Here is a 19,905-nt window from a genome sequence, read left to right on the forward strand (position 1 = left end):
TCACCACGCCACCACCTTTAACCCTATTAATACTTTGACTACTGGAAATAAAAGCAAGGACCCAGAAGGAACCAGTCCATGGAGAATTATTAGACAAAATGTCTACGAGATTAAATTTATCTAATAAAGCTACAACTTTTAATGCAGCTCTCCAAGGGAAATACTTTCCTTCACTTTACCCTTTTATTGAGGTTCATTAAATTCTGTGTCAAGGTGGTAGATAAATAAAGACCCTGCACCTGCAACAGCACGTACACGATTCTAAACAAACATGTATCTTACGAGATTTTCTCTGAAAACTGAAGTAAAATTAATGAAAGTAGAAACAAAGCTGAACCATCTCCTGTTGCCAAAAACCTGTCCATGTATGTGCAGTTAAAATTTTATAATGAACACCCAGAACTAGAGGCTGACAAACAGTGAGTAGCCACCCCCCTCTCAGAGGCAGAAATGTTTTCTCCTTTTTTTAGTCAATAAGTATGTTTTGACAGTCAAGTATTCTTGCATGTAGAAGTCTGGGATCACCAAACTGTAACTGCCAACTGGGAAAAATGATATTGTCTATTTAGGAGTTTCACCTCAGAAAGCACTTCTTTCCTTCCACTTTCCAACTTCAAGCTGGAGGAGTTTGTACTTGCTGCATTAATCCTGAGTTAAAGGGTTTCAAATATTTTTAACATCTTAGAAAAAAAAAAAACATTCAGCCTAGTTCAGAGTTTCAAACAATTTCATATCAAAAATATGTGAAGCTGCTTACTATCACCACACACCACAAAATTCATTTGGGGCATCTTGAGATCCTGAGAGATCTTCTGGACTGCATGTGAACAGAATGAATTTATATTATTAATCAAAATTATCCTACAGATGTACACAGTGTTCATCAGGATAAATAAAAGCGCTGGTTTATCCAGAAAAGATTGTAGATCAGAGCCAAAAGAGTGTGGTGACTGTTCACAGAGAGGAGACATGAAGGGGTGGCTGGTGGAGGAACCTCTCAGCCATTTGAGAAATCAGGGAGTTCAGCCTGTAAAGCAAGGAACATCACAGGCCAGGTTAGGAAACGTTCACTCACTGTTATTAGGATTAGGATGTGTGTGGGACAATGAGAGACTGAACTCCATTCCAGAGAGCTCCCAGGGACGCCTGGCAAGTGGCTCCTGCCAGTGCAGCAGGAGGATACAGGAACCCACAGCCACTGAAGCACCATGGAAGGGAGCAGAAGGGTAGGAAGGGTGAGACATAAAGGAACCATCCACTTGAGATAAATGAAGACATCACAGCAGAGTAAAGAGAGATAACAACAGACAGTTAGGTGCAGAGTGCTAATTGGGAGTCTGAACTGAATCAGTGGCCCCAGCCCAGAAATAATGAAATATTCATAGACGGCCACACAACACTCTGGCAGTAAAGGACAGGTTGCTTTGCCTTGCAGCGAAGAGAATTTTAGTTTATCACTGTCCCCTTGTGTTCCCTACCATTACAGCTCTGAGGCTGTAGGAAGGAAAGGCATCCAACTGCTGTAAAGTGTTTTTTCTCTATGAAAATGCCATGCTGGGCACCTTGGCTATCCAGGAGTTAAATTATATAACCCACAGAAGCCAACCACATAAGAAATGGAGACATTCTGAAACTTTACAGATAACTTTATTTAACTATCAGTCATCTTTTCTTTGACTTTTAGCAAATTGTAGTTTCCATGTATTCCCGTCTTATGAATTCTCTGCAAATGTCTGAACACACTTTTCTCATATGTGGGCAGGAGGGAGCATGGAGTTTCAATAGAAAAGTAACTCTGCTATTGATAAAAAATTCATGGGTATTTCAAACTGAGAAACTAACCCTGACAGAGACTGTCATCTCTTATACAGCATAAAGTGCCCACAATTCCCACAAAGATCAACAGGTTCTGGGCCCCATCCAGATTCCCTCAGATCTGAGCCCTTCATCCAGAATACTTGGCTCCAATTCATATCACTTGAACTCACATTGTTCAGATGAGCTTAAATCTTTGCACAAACTGTTTGCTCAATTGCACTGCATACCGTGCATGCTGCTGGGTGCACCTGTTTGTTTTGATAGCAAGCACAATAGGATATTTTGTGGGTTGAAATCATCCATTGTAACAAAACAGTCTTTTTTTAATTAAAAACAATTCTGGAAATGAAGACACAATAAGAATATGTAGGGGGAAAATCCTTTTATAACGATTGAAAAGTACAATGTGTCAAAATATTTTTTGAACCTCGCAAGTATTTTGGTGACACAAAGTCAGTTTTCAGAGAGGAGTTGTGTTTTAATGGGCATAAGCTTCTGTCTTTTAAATGATCTCTGAAAGATATTCTAAGTAAATCACTATTCTGTTTGAAAAATAAAGATAAAATAATTATTAAAGGGAACTGTATACTTAACTGTGTTCCGTTATGGCTTGCTAATTAGAAAGGAAATGCACTTAAAAAAAATCTAATCAGGAAACAATATTTCAAATCTCCTTAATCAGTATGGATTGGAATCCATTCATAGAAAGCCATATCTCAAAATAATTCTGCTGGTTGAGTTTTCATTAATTAATATAAGTATAACATACATAAAGTCTAAGCTGTAAGGCAGACTGATGATGTTCATCTTCAATATGAAATCCTGCACTTTGAGTGTTGTTTTTATAACTGCCTGCAAGTAAATATTACCTTTAGCCCCCAACCTTGCAGTAGATCAGGTCAAAATACTAACTATTGTAAGCCAGCTATGATCATGAATATCTATTATCTAGAAACAGTTTAATACAGTTTGTAGTACTGTAACACTGCAAATTCAAATGTGAAATACCAATGAAAACAGAGAAAATTATTCATGCAGAATGTTGTTGCAGTAGATAATCTCCTGCTCAGTGATGGCAGAACACTCATCTGGACACTGGTGCATGTCACAAGCTCTTAAAATGGAAAACAACTCTGCAGGCATTGCCCAAGAAAGCATGGTCGGTTCCCCTCTAGATTTCAGCCTGCACAAGCACAGAAATCTTTGAAATGACAGAGAAGAAATTTTCTTAATGGTCCCCACAGAGGTAAAATTAATCCAAGCTCGGAAAAGGACAGCTGGAGATCCTGAACAGCTCAGGAAGGAAGTCTCAACCCGAGCCACGGGCCACTCCTTAGGTGGATTCCTGGCTCTTAGGACAGAACTCTTGGCTTCACATCAGCTCTCACTGCGTCAGGGAAGGTGGATTAGCCATAAACCTGGAGAGATGATGTTCTATGGATTTGTGGCTCTCTTTGGAGGAGAGGAGATTTGTGCTTTTTTCCAGAAACCAGCGTCCTGCCCAGCACAAAGGCGATGCCCTTTTGCCCCCGTTGCATGCAGAGGGAGGGGATTGAACATGGTAAAATTCACTCCTGGGCAAGAGGCCAGAACATGGCCTGTGTACTATTAAGCCTTCAAAATAGGGTTTAAGTGGGACTTAAGTGGTGCATGAGCCTTTTGTTGGCTTTCTGCCCAGAAGTGAACTTTACCCACAGAGAATATGACATGTTGTCCAAGCATTGTGTGCCATATATGGGTGCAATGTAATTCCCCTTTGTCACCCTGACAAAACACCCAGCCCTGCTTAAACCCAGTTGTTCTAAATGGTCCTGCCACACGTAACACAACCAAAGTGCTGCTAGCACAGGAAGAAAGTATGTCTTTCTAGTGAAGGAAATTTAATTTTCTCAGGACTGCCATGCCAACATGGTAAACAGGATGGGTCCTTGTTCTAGGATGATGTGGTACAAAACAGGGCATTCTGCAGGTCTCTATTTTGAACTTACAAGAAGAATCTGATCTTTTGAAGTATTCCCACATTCTTCAGTGTGCTTAATTTTACACACATGAGTAACTTTTCAGACTCAATAGAACTTCACAGGCAGTAGAAATAAATTAAAACATTGTATATGTCTTTAAAGGAGCCTCAAGTTGGTTGTACTTGCATTCCTTCAGTGAAAGCTTCTCCCCTTCTATTTCTGTTTGGGGTTTTTTTCTGTTTGGCACTAGAGCTGTTTCTTTCCTGATTGACTCATTTTCCTTTGAGAGTTGTTTAGATAGGTTACTGAGAAGGGTAGAAAAGACAAGAAACAAAGGTTTAATGACTTGCAAAATTATGCACAATACCAGAGGAAAACACACATCCTGAACATTTCCCAGCCTGATACAGTTTTTGCTGAGAAAAGGATGAAGAGGAGGCAAGCAGAATTGGGAACAGAAACATGAGATGTCCTGGAAGGAATAATAAACCATGATTTGCTATTGTTAATTCTACTAGCAGCTCTTAAAAGTGACCACAAGTATTCTCTCTGATATCTAGAGAAGGGGTCCAGACCTGTTGACAGGTTTGTGTATGCCAAACTGATGAACACTTTATATTATAAAGATGATTATTAGGGGCTTTGAATTTGAGTTCCCACGTTGCTTTTATTTAGAAGTAAGCAGCTGTATTTTTATTTTTTTTTTCTGATGATACTTACTCTAAGTGGCACGTGGAACCTGATGATTATCATTCATTTTTATTTAGTTAGCATATGGCTTCCAGCAGCAATTCCTTAAAAGTTTCCTCATTTATGAAATATGAAGTGGCTGGCCTAAGTTTAACCAATTAGTAACTTTCCTTTATCATTTTTGCAGGTGCTTTTTTCATTAGGAGATATCAATCAACAGCAGAGCAGTAAACATGTTAGTTCTGGTATCTGTGGAATGCTCAGATCATCAATTGAAGTACAAGCAGTTCAAAACTGAAATATTAGCAGTTCAAAAACTCCATTAAGATCAGTATCAGATGAGTTGTTATAATACCCATATTGAAATGTATTGCACAGAACCAGCGTGTGATGCCTTAGAACTGAAAGAAATATTTCCTGTTACTACATTTGTACAAAAACTCTAGATTGCAGTCTGAGGCCAAGATAAAATGTTTTTCACCTGGAAAATGTTCCCTTTTAGTAATACCATCTTCACTGAAAGGGTTCAGCTTAAGTTTCTTCAGCTCCAAATAGAGAAAGCAGAAAAAAATCTTCCAGGATGGAAGTGTTCTTATGCAACACAGCTGAAAAGAGATTCACCTATTCTTTAAAACAAACATTTGGCCCTATTTCTACAACCAGGATCTTTCAAGAAGATGCCAGTTTTAGTTTAAAAGAAACAAAGCCACATTATTTGAAATAATGGACATGATTCAGACTTCTACCCACTCGAAATTAGTAACATAATTGTTTCTGCAGAACTGTATCAGGTACCTTTACAGCCTGAAAATCAACTGTGTTTTTGCTTACACTGGAGTGGAATGCAGTTGCTAGATTTTACATCAAGTAGAAGACAGAATAATATTTATCTTTTCTGAATCAGTGATTATCAGAGAAGAAGAAAAATCCTTATTCTGTAAAGCTACAATATCAGGTAATTCTTTAACTCATAGGAACTGGATCCTGGCAGGATCAGGCCAACCATTCACCAGAAATGTTGGTGTAATAAATTTGTGTTTTGGAAAAAGGCAGGTTAAAATGATAAATGTCAAATACTGGTAGTTGTTTTAAAAAGGCATCTCCCCTGACACTTCACCCTCATCCCTTGCTCTCCTCTCCACAGATGGCAACGAGGTGCACAGTGGAAGAAATTAAGATGATCGTGTGTTGACAGGAGCAAGGACACTCCAGTTTTCATCCCTGCAGACAACAGAAATGACATCACGTCTCCCCAAACTGACACATTAATAAATTTAGTATCACCTGAACTTTTCTGGAAAAGAGAACCTTTTACACCAGCAAGTTATCTGGTGTCAGCAATAATAGGATTCTGTATCCTACCCTGCTCCATATATGATGGCAGAATTACCTTTTGGGCCCTAACAAGTTGACAGGGGTTCATTTTGCTTCCTCTTTTAATGACATCTTCCTTGCAGGTGAACTGCAGATGTAATGACTTCCTCTTTTGCTTCTGAATACTCCTGAAATGTCATCATGACCCAAGACATCTCAATCTGGCTTAATGCAAACGGGAAGCAAAGGGTTTTTAAAGGTGAAACTGATCTTGCTAATGAAGAAGTATCACTCTTCATCTGGACAGGGAGCACAAAGCTTGTTAGATCGAGCTAGGTGAATGTCACAGGTTAGAGTTCAAGCATAACACAGAATTGTGACTAAAGATGTTATCTTCCATTTGTGTAGACATACAAAATCAAAACAAAGTAATATAAGTCCAAATCTAAGTATTTTGAAAAGACACAGTGAGATATGAAATAATCTTTTGCTGGAGAGATCAGCATTTTGAGGACCTTAATCATGAAAAGTTCAATTTTTTTTTTATAAAGAAGGCAATAAAGAAGTAAGAATATATGCCTGTTTTGTTGTTGTTTTTTTTAAACAGAAGGAATAAACAGCAAAGGGAGATATTAGATGCTAGTGCAGCCCATTCATTTCTCCAAGCTAGAGAATTAATGCAAAACTTAATTTGTAAATTTATATATTTGTATATTTAGCTTCAGCATTTCAGATGGTAAAAATACATTAATTTCTAGCTAGGCTGTATGTACATATATTTTTTTTTTCTAATGCACAAGAGAGAAAATTAGGAGGAATGCAGCTTGTCCTTTGAACATACAGAAAGTTCCCTGAAGACATTGGAAGCTTCTGGGGGAAAAAAACCCCAAAACCCAAAGCACAGGTGAGGACCAAACACACACAGATCACCTTTGCTGACTTTGCCTCCCCACGCTGCCTGCTCATCCCAAGTTTTGTGGGAGATCACAGCCCTCCCATTGGGAATTCTGACTGGCTGTAGAAAGCATTAACTTTCAAAGCCTTTGCTGACTGTAGAGAAATGGTAGCGGTAGCAAAATTTAGCTCCCTTCTTTGCAGATATTTCCTACATGTTTAATTCATTTAATGCTTTGTTTACAGTCCAAATCCTGGTGATACTTTTCTATTTAAAGGAGCCTACTGTTTGCAGGATTGCAGGATATTTCAGATGGACACATTGTGTGAATGGGCCCAGATTGAAGCTAAAGCAGAAATTGTTCAATGATTCACCAAGAGAAAATAAAAAACAAAAGCCTACTGGATTCAAACACTTGTCTGATTCAGGGAACATTTTAAAAACACCACATGAATATTTTAAGTGCCAGAGCTAAAATGGAGTTTTGAAAATAAAGGCTCAGATTTTTGAAGGAATATTTGCACTGTTCACTCAATCTTCTTGTCTACTTAGAATAAAAAAAATATTATTTTTAATATGAAGGTATATTTGAAATTATCTGCTTTAAACTTTTTGAGCATTTTTCTCCACAGAAAAAGTGGAAAATGTTTGCAATATATTATGTTTAAGACACACTGACTTAAAAGATGTTTTCCTCTTGCTTTCCCAAAGATGTTCAATGGAATTTCCTACTATGAAATATAAAATCAAACAAGAGGGGATGTAAAAAGAAGACTTATTGTTTGTAGAACCAATATCTATGACTAAATATGGTGAGCTCAGCCCCTGACTGATATCCATGAAGATCCTTAGCCAGAAGAATGTACATAAATTAAACTATATCACAGTAAATTTTACCCAAAACAACGAAATCAGTGTTTACATTAAAAATAAAAAATTCATTGTGTATCAAAGCTTAATACTAAATGACTCAGATGAACAAAATGGAACAACTGGAGGTTATACTCCATAGCAGTGGGTCAACTTTGCAAAAACTATTCAGCAGAGTTCTCTAAAGGTCACCACAAAAGAGTATGACAGAGGAGAAAGAACAGTTCAACAATCAAAACTGAATTATGGAGCCCAGAAATCTGCTGGCATGGCCATGCCATCGAGATAAGAAATGGCTTAAAATATATCAGAACCTCATACAATTCCTTATTGCGCAACTGGGAACAAAGAACAGCTTTTATGCAGCAGCAAAAACTTCCAGGCCATACATCATGCAGTGGTTGATGCTGGAGAACAGCCTTTATTCATTCCAGATCAATGAGTGCTATAGAATGGATGATAAACTTGCATGTCGAACCCCAAAGTTGCTATTCACGACAAAAAGCGAGTGGCTGAATGCAAGATTTGATTATCTGATTCCTGATACAACACAGAAAATGTGGGACTTTCCTTCTCACATGTCCAAGGTAGAAAAATTGGCTAATGAGTTTAATCCACTTACCTCAAAAGAAAAAGTGAAGTATTTGCAAATAAGTTTAAACAAATTTTCAATTAAAAAAATTATGAGTCATGGCCTCTGTGTTATTTTGGGAAAAACAAGCAATTACACTTAGTTCTAACAGGTGGAATAATGACTTTTTCACCTGTCAACTGACAGCTTAAAATTCCCACACATGTAGCCCATTTCTGTTTCATCTTTTCTTTGAATTTCAGCTGCTTTGCTTTTCAATGCCTGTGCTTTGCTGGTGTCTCCTTTGTGTCTGAAACTCTCACACTGAGTTCCGCCTCTTTGGTGCTGGGCTTTCTTTTCACAGTGACATTTCAACATAAACAGTCAATATTCATTACCTCAAAGGAGACTTCCCTCCTATTGCTGACCAATTAAATACCAGCTGAGTTAGGCAGACAAAGGTAAAGAAGTTGGAACACAAGACTGGCTGGGGTATATTTCTTCTCCCCTTAACAGTGAAAAAATTGATTCAAAACAAAGAATTGGCAATATTGGAAAAATCTGAAGCAGAGCAAAACAGTTTCTTCAGAAGTTATGCTCCTCCTTTTTATCTTGCACGGTTCTTTCCTAGTTTTATTTAGTCTGTAGGAAGGAGCAAAATAAATGCAAATGTATCACAGGGACAAACAGAGGTCACAGGTATTCCTCTGCAATCCTACCTTTGATGAAACAGAGAGGATGTAACAAAAAATAACATCTAATATTTGATGCCAAGAGAAAGGGCTTTTCCCTTTTCACTCCTGAAGTGGAATGAGATTCAGATGTGTTTTAGTGCTGCTGCATTATGTTCAGTTCAGCGAAGGCCACTTCACTCCGCATTATGTAAGGTTCAGCTCTGAGAAGGAAAATGCCCACCTAAATAGATCATGAGCAAGGGTGAAAAGGTACACGAAACTCGTGGCTTAAGAGGACAGCCTGCTGTCAGACTGCCTGGGGCTGATCCACGGAGTGGGAGGGGATGGGCAGCAGATCATTCCCTGCCTTTGGGGAAGGAGCAGCTCTACCCAGCACTGCAGCCCAGGCTCTCACACAGCTTCACCCGCAAAGTGCAGGAGCACTGAATCATAAAAATACCCTGCTGAGAAGGATTCAGAAAGCTCACCCAAACTGCACCTGCCTCAAGGCAGGGCAGACACCTGAACTCCTCCTGACACATCTGTCTGACCTCGCAGTGAAAACCTGCAGCAGCAGAGACTTGACTCCTCCCTTGGTGATCCCAGCCAGAGCTTAACAAGTTGTCAAGTTCTTACTGCTGTTGAAAGTAGATCCTTTTTGCTATGAAGTAAGCCTGCATGAACCCAAATTTACACACATCCAAATGGAATGCAGAGAAAAGATCAGAGGTGTTTTGGCCTGTAATACATTTCAAACACCTTAGGCATATACAATAGGTCTTGGGTGATGAGGTTATTTAGAGAACAATTTCGAACAGAAATACAGCAATGTTTTATAAGCTGCTACAATGCAGAAACTTTAGCTGTTTGTCTTGACAAATGCATTATTAGAACAACCTGCCAAACAGAATGAAACAGTTTGGGATATGAGGGTGCAAAGATCAGCAGCAAATGTGGTGCTAACAAAAACAAGTCTGAAATCAAAGGTCATAATGATTGCTCTGTACAAGATCAGGCTGAATTGTCACTGTCTGAAATAGTGGTTTTAATTATATTACATTTTTCCAAGAACACATAAACAATTCTTTTCCTTCTTGTGAAACAGGTTTCTATAGCACAAAAGGGCCAAATCCCACAGCCTGCCCTCAGTGGGAGGTTTGCTTAACCAAGAAATGCAATGTCAGGCTTTCTCAGAGGATAAAAACAATACAAAGAATTGCTGTAGATGCTTTATGTAAAGGTAACAGCTTGAATCCCTGAAAGCATCCAGATAATTTTTACTTAAATGGATGTGACATTGCCAAGAAAGAAACTTTATCCTCATGAGAGATCTTTATTAGCCAGGGTACTTAACCCTAAAGATGAGGAGAATTTAATAATCACAGGGTTGTTTTCTCCCTCTTTCTTTCATTTGTGCAACCAGCAGCTAGAGGGCACAAAAGAATGCTTTTACCTTATGATCTATCATATAAAAGAGCTCTACAGACTGAATAAACAAAACAAAAAAAAAAAAAATCTGTGCTAATATCATAGCATATTACATGTTTTGTTTAGGATCTTCATCCCTATTCTCTTTCACAAGAAGCAGTAGCAATTCAGAGAGACAATGGTATGACAAGGAAGGAGACTCATCAAAGACCTTTGTCCCACTAAGAATATGTATTTAAACCCCAGAACGTAGCAGGTATTTCACACAGCACACACTCACTGTGAATTTGGTCATCATTACTTGCCTTAACTGTTTTGCAAAGCTCTTTGTTTAAAACTAATATAAACACGTATTTAACCTCCTTCATTCTTACATCTTAAATATTAATGCTGGCTGTGATCCTGCATTAATAACAGCTATTATTTTTGCATTAATAAGGAGCTTACAAGAATAAACATGGAAGTCATAGTGCAGCCTTCCTGTCAATTAAAAAGAGAGTCAGTTGTAGTTGCAGAGTGCTTTATCTTATCATTTCACTCAGGACATTCCCAGGTTCACAGATCTGATCTGAACAGCTCCAGTGATAATAAACTTGTAAGTACACAAAAAACCACCATGGCAAGAAAGCCACAAAGGAGGTTATCAGTGAGTTGCCAGTTTTGGACTCCCTCACTTTGGAAGAGCATTATCACCATAAATGAGGTCATTTATGTGGACAGTGTGAGCACAGAGCTTGACATTTTTCCACCAGAAATCCTCATAACCCCAGGAGGGGTCACATCTGTTGCTGCACGGTGAAACGGGGGGGGACCTTTACAGCAACGTGTGTATTTGTATGTGTCTATATATATCCATATAGTTATAAAGCAAAGCAAAACAAAGACCCTTCCCTTCACCCCTAATGAACTTCCCCAGCCCCTTAGGCTGAAATGACTTGGATCCGGATGGAGTACCATTTGCCAAATTGTAAATTGCCTACATTTATTTTGGGAGTGCACTAAACAGAGTGCTAATTGCCTTGTTTAGCACTTTCCCTTCTTTCATTTGCACTGGTGTAAAATCTTAGTAAATTAACTCAGGATTTTATTATGTAGGTAGCATTTGAACAACTGAATCAGTGAGAAAGCAGCATCAAAGGACTGATAAAAGAGGAGTTGACTCTACCCAGAATGCCATTTATATGTCCCTTGAATTAAAAAGGATGAAATTAACTTTTAATCCTTTTGCTTTTCATATAGCTGATCTTAACATAACATGTATTACTCAGTCATTTTATTTGCATTTACTCATTTTAAAATGTTAATAACTGTGGTTGCAAAGCTTACTGTATGGGAATGTGCAATTGCTTGTATTCATATACATAAGTGTGTACGATTCCTTAGTAATTTTTTTGAACTGCAGCCAAACACAGACTTGAGGCTTCTGTTTATTGTCAAAGAGAACACCCTGAAGAGCAATTCCCATCTAACTGTTCAGTGGGCTATGCAAAATTAGCTGGTGGTCTCACACTTGTACACAGCACCAGTGGTATCTTATTTTTGCATGAAGTCCAAAGAGAAAATGTGGGGAGGGGGGGAGCAGGGAACAATCACCCTGTTTTCACCACTACAATAATCATCTCTCCCAGAGGGAAATGAGAAATATGTCATTTATTCTGGTAGCATAATCAAAGATATTACATACATAAACAGGGTGTTTTAGACTAGAATCTCTCACCAGTAAAATTGCCCCCTAAAAGCCATAGGTTGAGGATTTGAATGTGGTGGCCTCATTGCTCAAAGTGAATAAAACTTCATGACAAGAAAATTCAGACTGGAGACCTCCAAGCCCATACTCAGTAAATCTGGGTTCTGTTCTGCCTCACCTGCTGGAAAACTTAGATGGATTTCAGAAATGAGGACTTATTTGGGGTGTTATAACAACTGACTCTTAATCTTCCCAAGTTCAGAAAAGCCAGAACTTTTGGCTTTAAATGCAGCCAGAAGTCTTGTAAGTACAGAAATGATGGATAAAAGCCTGTTTGTTGCTGTCAGTAAAACACTGTGCTTGCCAAAATTTGATGTATTCTCTTCTTTCAGTCTGCTGTCCTTCCAAATCATGTATGTGCATACATGAGGAGCTCAGAAGAAAAAAAAAAAAAAATTAAATTTTTTATTAATGTTAGAACAAATTTAACAAACTGTTAAAATATATAAGATGTCTTTTCCTAGTTTTTGATATATATTTTAAAGGCTATTTTACTCATTCTTTTCCCCTCAGTACTTCTGATCGTAATGGGAACAGGAAACACAAAACAACTTAATATTAAAAGTCAGAAATTCCTAAATCCTTGGCTTTATATGGACCTTTGATTAAAGATAATGTAACTATTTTCAGGTACTCGAACTTTGATACATTAAGGTACCTTACAAGTCACAAAAAGGTGATTGCTTTAGAAAGCAGCTTTTTTAATTATATTTTTTAAGTTCAGTTTCCAGACCAACATTCTTTGGAAGGGTTTCAGATCTGGAACTTTTGGATGCTTCTCCCAATCGAACCACCCAGCCATTTGATAGAACTCTATTATTATTTAACACCTGGCTGCACTGCTGTGAAGTGCAGTGTGAATAAAATATGATTCAGATTGTGCTGGCAACTATTTGCCAACAATACTAAAGAATTTTTTTCTAATGAATCTCTGCACATAAATTTATAATAAGATATCCAGAAGTGACTCCTCACATTACAAAGGTGAAGGAAGCCATGAGAGATGTTCCCACATCCAGGACTGGGACCACATTTTCTTGCTGCAAGAGTTAGTAAGCAGGAAAAGAAGTGGGATATAGATTTCTTTTTATCTGTGCAAGAATATCATGGTTAATTAGGATGTGATATCCCTGCTACTGCTGAGGCTTTTTACATTACAGGTAACTCAGAACTCATTCAGGCACCAGAACTCCGTGATGTTCCCTGCTGATAACATTGGCAATGAAAATTCAAACTCTGCATCGGGAAGTTTTTCATTATAATCTGAAAGTGCTGAATTTAAAGTACTGAGGAACAGACACAATGGGAACTGGAGGGGATGTAGGCACAGACCACGTGGAGCTCAGTGGATACCAGCACCGTCTTTCCTCAAGATGCAGAAATCTGGCAAAGATGAAGTTGGCTCTGTCAGTTCAGTGAAGAAGTGAGCTACTGAGCCCATTGAGAAGGGCAGAATATTTACTGCAGGAGGAATATCTAAGGCACAGGCTGAATAGTTCTGAAAAATGAATACACAGGAGCCTAAGAAGAGGATTTTCGTTTTAACCACTGTTTGATCACTTTAGCCTTGCAGTTTCAGAAATATATTTTTTATTAATTCATCTAATACTGAAAAAGAAATGGAAACAAACAGGTGCTTTCAAGTCCTTCGCACTTCAGTGTTTACTGACAGGAGAAAAATTAATATGGCAGAAAAAAAAAGAAGGGAAACTTCTCTATAGATACATAGATTTTTAGGTACTAACATAGTCACTGATCTCGGGCAAAATGAAAATGCTGAAGAATCTTTACCAGAAACTTTCATGCAGAGCTGTTTGTCACCCTTAATATTTTAAGCAAATCCTTCCCATCTCCACTTTGTAACAGAAGACCATTCATTAAAAAATATATATATATTATTGCCTTTAGAAAATGAAAATAACTTTAGAAGCCTATCAGTATAGCTCCTTATCTGCAATAATTTATACTTTATAATACCAACAGGAATTTTTAAAAGGCATAGTCTTCAAAATAGAAACACCATGGTTACACTAATAAAAGAAAACTAATCCCATCCAGGTATCTTCCAGGAACAAATTTTGATATTCCTTCCTTTATTAAGACATTTAAACAAAATTCACGTAATCTGGATCTACGTGGAAATAATTTTTTGTTTAAATAGTTAAAAGTAGGATTAAGTCATAAACTAGTAATGAAATGTAACAATGTGAAGTCATTAGAACCTGAGGTGTGTTCATCTGGGAGAAAATAATAAATGCAGCTACTACAGTTGCATCAGCCTTTTGAGGATGGCAGAGGATATAGCAGTGACTCAGTGAAAAGTGACTAAAGAGTGGCTGTTCTGCTCACCTGGATTTTTAGGAACATATTTTCTGTCTTGTCACTTGCTTCCTATTTTCCCTCTGCCCTCATTCAGCTTCATTCAGCTATTTCAGCTCATTCAAATCATTGGGATACCTGGAAAATAAAGCACCAGTTTTTAATCTGTCATCCTACTCATGATGCTGAGTCAGCAGGGCTTTGAGATGACTCTGCTGCATCTTTTTCTTCCAAAAAAAGAAAGAACACAGTGCTATCTTTTTAAATACCAGGGAGAGTTTTGCATAAACCAGTCATGAGACCAACTCTTTCAAAAGAAAACAAACCCAGAAAAATTAAACACAGAAAACAGAATGAAAAACTGGGCAAAATTCTCTCGTGTTCTAACATAGTGGATCCTTTCCCTGGGGCTTGTTCTTGGATCTGCAGCTCGGTGACTTTCTAAATGTTGGCAGGGGCACAGCCCTCGGATGCAGCGGGCATTCCCTGCCCTCTCCCCAGCCCCAGCAGCACCGTGGCCTCAGCCCTTGCTCCAGGGCCCCTTCCCCCTAACTCATCTCCTGAGATGATGCTCAGATGCTCTGGAGGAAGGAGCAATGTGCCCTGACTCTGGCTGATGCAGAGGACAGCAGCCAGGAGAAGTTTAACATCCCCAGCAGCCTCACGGGCTGTGCACACATCCTGGCTTACACCTCACAAATTACAAACAGCAAAATGCAGTTATCTCCAGGATATTATTTCACCAATTATAATCTTAAAGAGATTCCACTGGAGTTTTTCAAGTCTGCAGGGACCTGCTGGAACTCCTGCCTCGAGCTGGGTCCCAGGGAGGGAGGCTGGAGGGTGACCTTGGGGGAGTCTGGACTCTCCTCCCTGCTTCCATCAACACAGGCTCTTGCACCATCAAGAACACCAAGAACACCATCTCTGAGAGCACCTTGCCTCCACACACTACTGCCACACAAAACAGGACTGGTTTTCACTTGGAAACTGCACTGCACTAGTTGAGAACATTGGTAAAAGAGATTTGCCATATTTCATCCCTGTAAATGATAGGACAAACTTTAAATTATTTATCCAGTGCTAGAGACAGATTAATGACAGAAAACCAGAGGCATCTGTAGGTCTTTACATCCAATTCTGATCCTCCAGCAGCAACCAGAGGTTCCCCCTGGGTAAACCTCAGCAGCATTGGATGTCAGCCACAAACGATGGCAGCACCAATGGGAAACGGTTAACAAAGGTTTGATATTTCATTTTGGGGGGCAGGAAAATTAAATCTGCAGTTTGTGACTCTTAGGAAATTAAGTCTCTATTAGGAAAGGGTTAAAGACAGATTATGTAAATAGGGATATTGTTATTTCTCCCATATGTAGCACTGTGGAGTGAAGACTGCTTTCTCTCCCTGCCTGGTTTTTTCTTTTTTTTTTAGTTTTTCTTTTCCACAAATTGAGAGATTAACCTGGTCTCAATTGAAATGGCAGCCCATATCATACCTTCCCTTGATCTCACAGCATGGCTAATAACAGCTGGGGCCTACCAAGCAGGCTTCTTTATTTTTCCTTTATTGTTCCAGGCCACACAACCGTGAACCTTCAGCATGTTATGTACTTAAGCATGGTCAGGTTGATGTCATTATTTTCTTATTGTTGTGGAGCTCCCTGGGTGTTTGCCCATATTCATAGAGAGGGGCTTGTGTGCTCTTTGTAGGTTAACCTTTTAAAAAGGAGATGCTCGACCACTTGCAAATGTAGCCCAGGGCTGTGACATTGCACTGGCCGATTGGTACGCTTCAAAACACATATTAGCACCGCTTGTGCTATTTCATCTTTCTTTTTCATTTTAGCCCAGTCTTGTTAGATAAATCTTATCTGTGCCACAAGTAAATGCTTGATAGAGCACATTTTTAAAGCCTTTAGAAGGAGGGGGAGAGGAAAAAAAAAAAAAGTGTGGTTTGTCTGGGTCACTGTGTGCTTTGTCTAAGTCTAGGCAGAACTATTTGCCAGTTTATCTGTCCGCTGTCCCTCCATCCATCTCACCAGCCACCTCACAGCAAACAAGGCACGAGCATTAATGCTGAATTGTGAGAGCTACGGGGAAAAGTGCTTCTCTGCATGAACCCCGGCCACAGCCAGCTTTTACAATCCTATAAAAATTGGTCTACTTGCTATCAGTTCAGCCTGGGAAGCAAGCACAGCTCTCAATTGCCTCCAGCTTTGATGTAAGCACCCCACAATATTTCCGTTTAAACTACAGTGGAGAGAAGACACCTATAAAAATATTAATTAGCTCCAGTTGACACCAGATGCAGTTAACATACTGTGCACCAGCGCCAAAATACTAGAGTTTTTATTAGGTAAGCTAATGTTTATTAGCATCATTAAAGACTGAGTCATAAAAGGCTGAGCATAAGAAAGATGTTCCAGGTATTATTCCTACCACGTATCAAATGTAAGTTTGTTAAATCGTACTTCCAGTGTTAATTCTTTTGGAATTCATTTTGCAAATACAAGCTTTCTAAGAACTTGCCAAGGTTTTTTCAAGAACTCAGCAGGCCAAAATGGAAATAAATGACTGGGTGATGTTTCTCCTACCTCCCTCTTACCTCCACTGGTTTCAATGAATTTTGGCCTTGTAACTTTTAAATGAAGCAGATACGAACAGCAGCAGAGATTACAGGCTTAATGTCAGAATTATTTCAGTAGTGTCAATTATGATAATGATAGTCCTGACACCAGTGTATCCTTTGCTGCATTTTCTTTTGTAGACTGGTTGATCCTTTGCTTTTTCAGCCTGGGAGGTCAGGAAGGTGAGTGGTACAGCTGGGCAGCCAGCAGCCTTATGTATGTGGGTCACTGCAGTGCCCCAAAGGTGTGCCTGAAGGTACTGGTGTGATGGGAAGCACAAAGCCACCTGTGCTCCAGTGCAGGAGGATCGGGTTTATGGTCACCACCACTCTGGATGCACAACTTACTCTTTCTGTAAAACCTGTGCCACACAGGCAGGAGGTGAAACAAAAACGATGCTGAGATCTTACAGGATGGAGCACGCTGGGTTCCACATCCCTAATGACACCTTTGGAACTTGTCTTTACCAGCTACAACCAGGATTGTCCCCTTAATGCTTCTTTCAATTACTGCAGAAAATACAACAAACAAACTTCATTTTTCTTATTTCTTGTATCAGAGTTCTGATTGCATAAGCCAGCTTATGAGCCTCTGTCTAAGCATAAGGATATGTGGTCTGAATCCCTTGCACATGCAAGTGGTTTTTATAGATCATGGTTTTACTCTTCAGACTGGAATTTCGTGACCCACATAGAGACAATCAGTTCTCCCTTTTATGCCTGTAAGGAAATAATCAAATATAAGCCACTCCTTTCATGTATATAAACTTCCCTGGACAGTCTGTGTTACTCCAGAGTGGAGCCAGGAAAGCCAACATTAAAAAGTTGGAATGGTCACAGAGTTTGATTCTGGTGAAAGTCTCAACTCCCAGTGAATATGGAAACAGCACTGAACTGCCACTGTGGGTCCCCCTTTTTCATTTCCAGACTTTATTTTTATTATCAAAAGCCCTTGGTTAGTCTAGAAGACAACACTCAGTGATACACTGAATTCATTTTTCTCTGACACTTTGTACCTTAGTAATTTCTCCTCTGCAGTGCAAGTAAAATTAATGTTCAGGTAAAATGGTTATTTTCTCTTGACACTAAACTGAATATTTCCTTCTATAATGAGATGTTCCAACAAACTGTTTTAATTTCCCAGAATGTGTGGAAACTTGTATGTATAAATATAAATTTATAGCTATATACCCATATATACGCCTCACTGAAATATGAATGTCACTCAGCTTTGTTTAAGCAAATTTATAATCAGAATCACAAATGAGTGAAATTAAAATAAAAATAACATTTCTCCCATATCTATTTTATGGTGTGGTTGTAAAGAATGAAACACTGGTTTTGGAGTACAGCAATGAACTGTGAATTCATTAAAACCCCAACAGTCTAATTTTTTATTATCTTACACAAAATATCCCCTGAACTGATCTTCTGTACACTTAAAATACCCCATTTAACTGAAGACCAATTTTTAAAACTACCTTAATATTTTCCAGATCAGCACAGTTCAGCTATGTAAAACAGCAAGTTACACCCCCATATCTATTTTGACTGAGACTCTTCAGGATGTTTGTATGCCGAAATCTAGGATCATAATGCCTGGTGTAGGAAAACCATAAAAAATAAGTAAACCTGTAGAAAAAAGGGTTAGTCCAAAACATTTCCTCCATATAAGTCTTGTAATTTTTTTACAGTTTTTGTGTACCAAAAGAGATCTCAAATTTTACTGACAAATTTCCAGTGTTGCTTTTTAAACCTTTTGGTTCCATCAAAAACCAAGAAATAATAATATTGCCAGAAAACACTATTTACTAGGAACCATGGGCTACCATTTGGAAAATATGACTTGAGCAAGATGCAAGATGTCCTTTCAGATAACACTATGCTCTATCTCTGGTTCCATCAGGTCTTTGCATATTTTAAATGACATTCAGAAATATGCTTATGCTTTTTTTTTTTTTTTTTTTTTGGAGATCTGATTTTCTTATCTGAACTCTTTTAACAAAGGTATTATGCTAAGTATAAAAGCTGTCCAATTTTTTCCAACCTTTTGCTTCTCTCTAAACCACAGTCATTTTGTTAGACATTGAAAATGTCTTGATTTAGTTGTCTTGCTATTTTGGGCCTGTCCTGCCCCCTGCAGTGGTAATAAGGATGGGGCTTCCTGCTGGGTCCTGAAGAATACCATTTCACGGCCGCCACATAGCTGGCGGCTTTTATTTATGGAGCCAAGAAAATGAATGGGTATTAGTGTCCAAACATTTCAACATGCTCCTGTGGCCATGCACAAAAGGGACTGATTTGCAGCAAATTTCCACTTATTTTCCAAAAGTATTTACCTTGCAGAAGCTTGGCTGATCGCTATAATGGCATAGCAGAGGGGAAAAATGACCATTTCAGAACCCAATTTTTATATATGTTTCTGAACCTTAAAAGTGCTATACTTCTTCTGAATAAAGATAATACTCTTGGCTGCTAGGCTTTTATGGATATGTGGCTAATGCCAGCCCTTTTTTCATGTGTGTCTTTACAGTAGATGAAATAGGCATTACCTAAGAGCAAGAAGCTTACCCTGCAGTGGGGACTGCGTGGGTGAAAGCTCTTGAGAAAAACAAAACTTCTTTTGAACCCTGCAAATGGCAACGTGGCACCTCCAAGAGGAATTTCCAACACCTGTACTTGTACCTGCCTGCTGGGGACAGCACAGGGTGTATTTGGTCCTTTTCCTAAACTACCCCAGGGAATTTTGGCAAGGACTTTCAAGTGGTACTTCACTAGGTAACTGCACGATCCCTGCACCATGATGTTCTCTCTAAAAAATGTGGATCTTGACCAGGATTCTATACCATCAAAAAGTGGTGAGAGCCACACGTACCCTTTAAATCACTGAAGTGTAATAACCATGTGGGGTTGTTAAGATACACTTGCTGAAAGTCCTGCCCAGGCTTTGCAAAGTTCAGGAATGAAAATCGAAATCTTGTGCTCGTGTCTT

This window comes from Poecile atricapillus, chromosome 11 (assembly GCF_030490865.1).
Source record: "Poecile atricapillus isolate bPoeAtr1 chromosome 11, bPoeAtr1.hap1, whole genome shotgun sequence".
Taxonomy (NCBI): Eukaryota; Metazoa; Chordata; class Aves; order Passeriformes; family Paridae; genus Poecile; species Poecile atricapillus.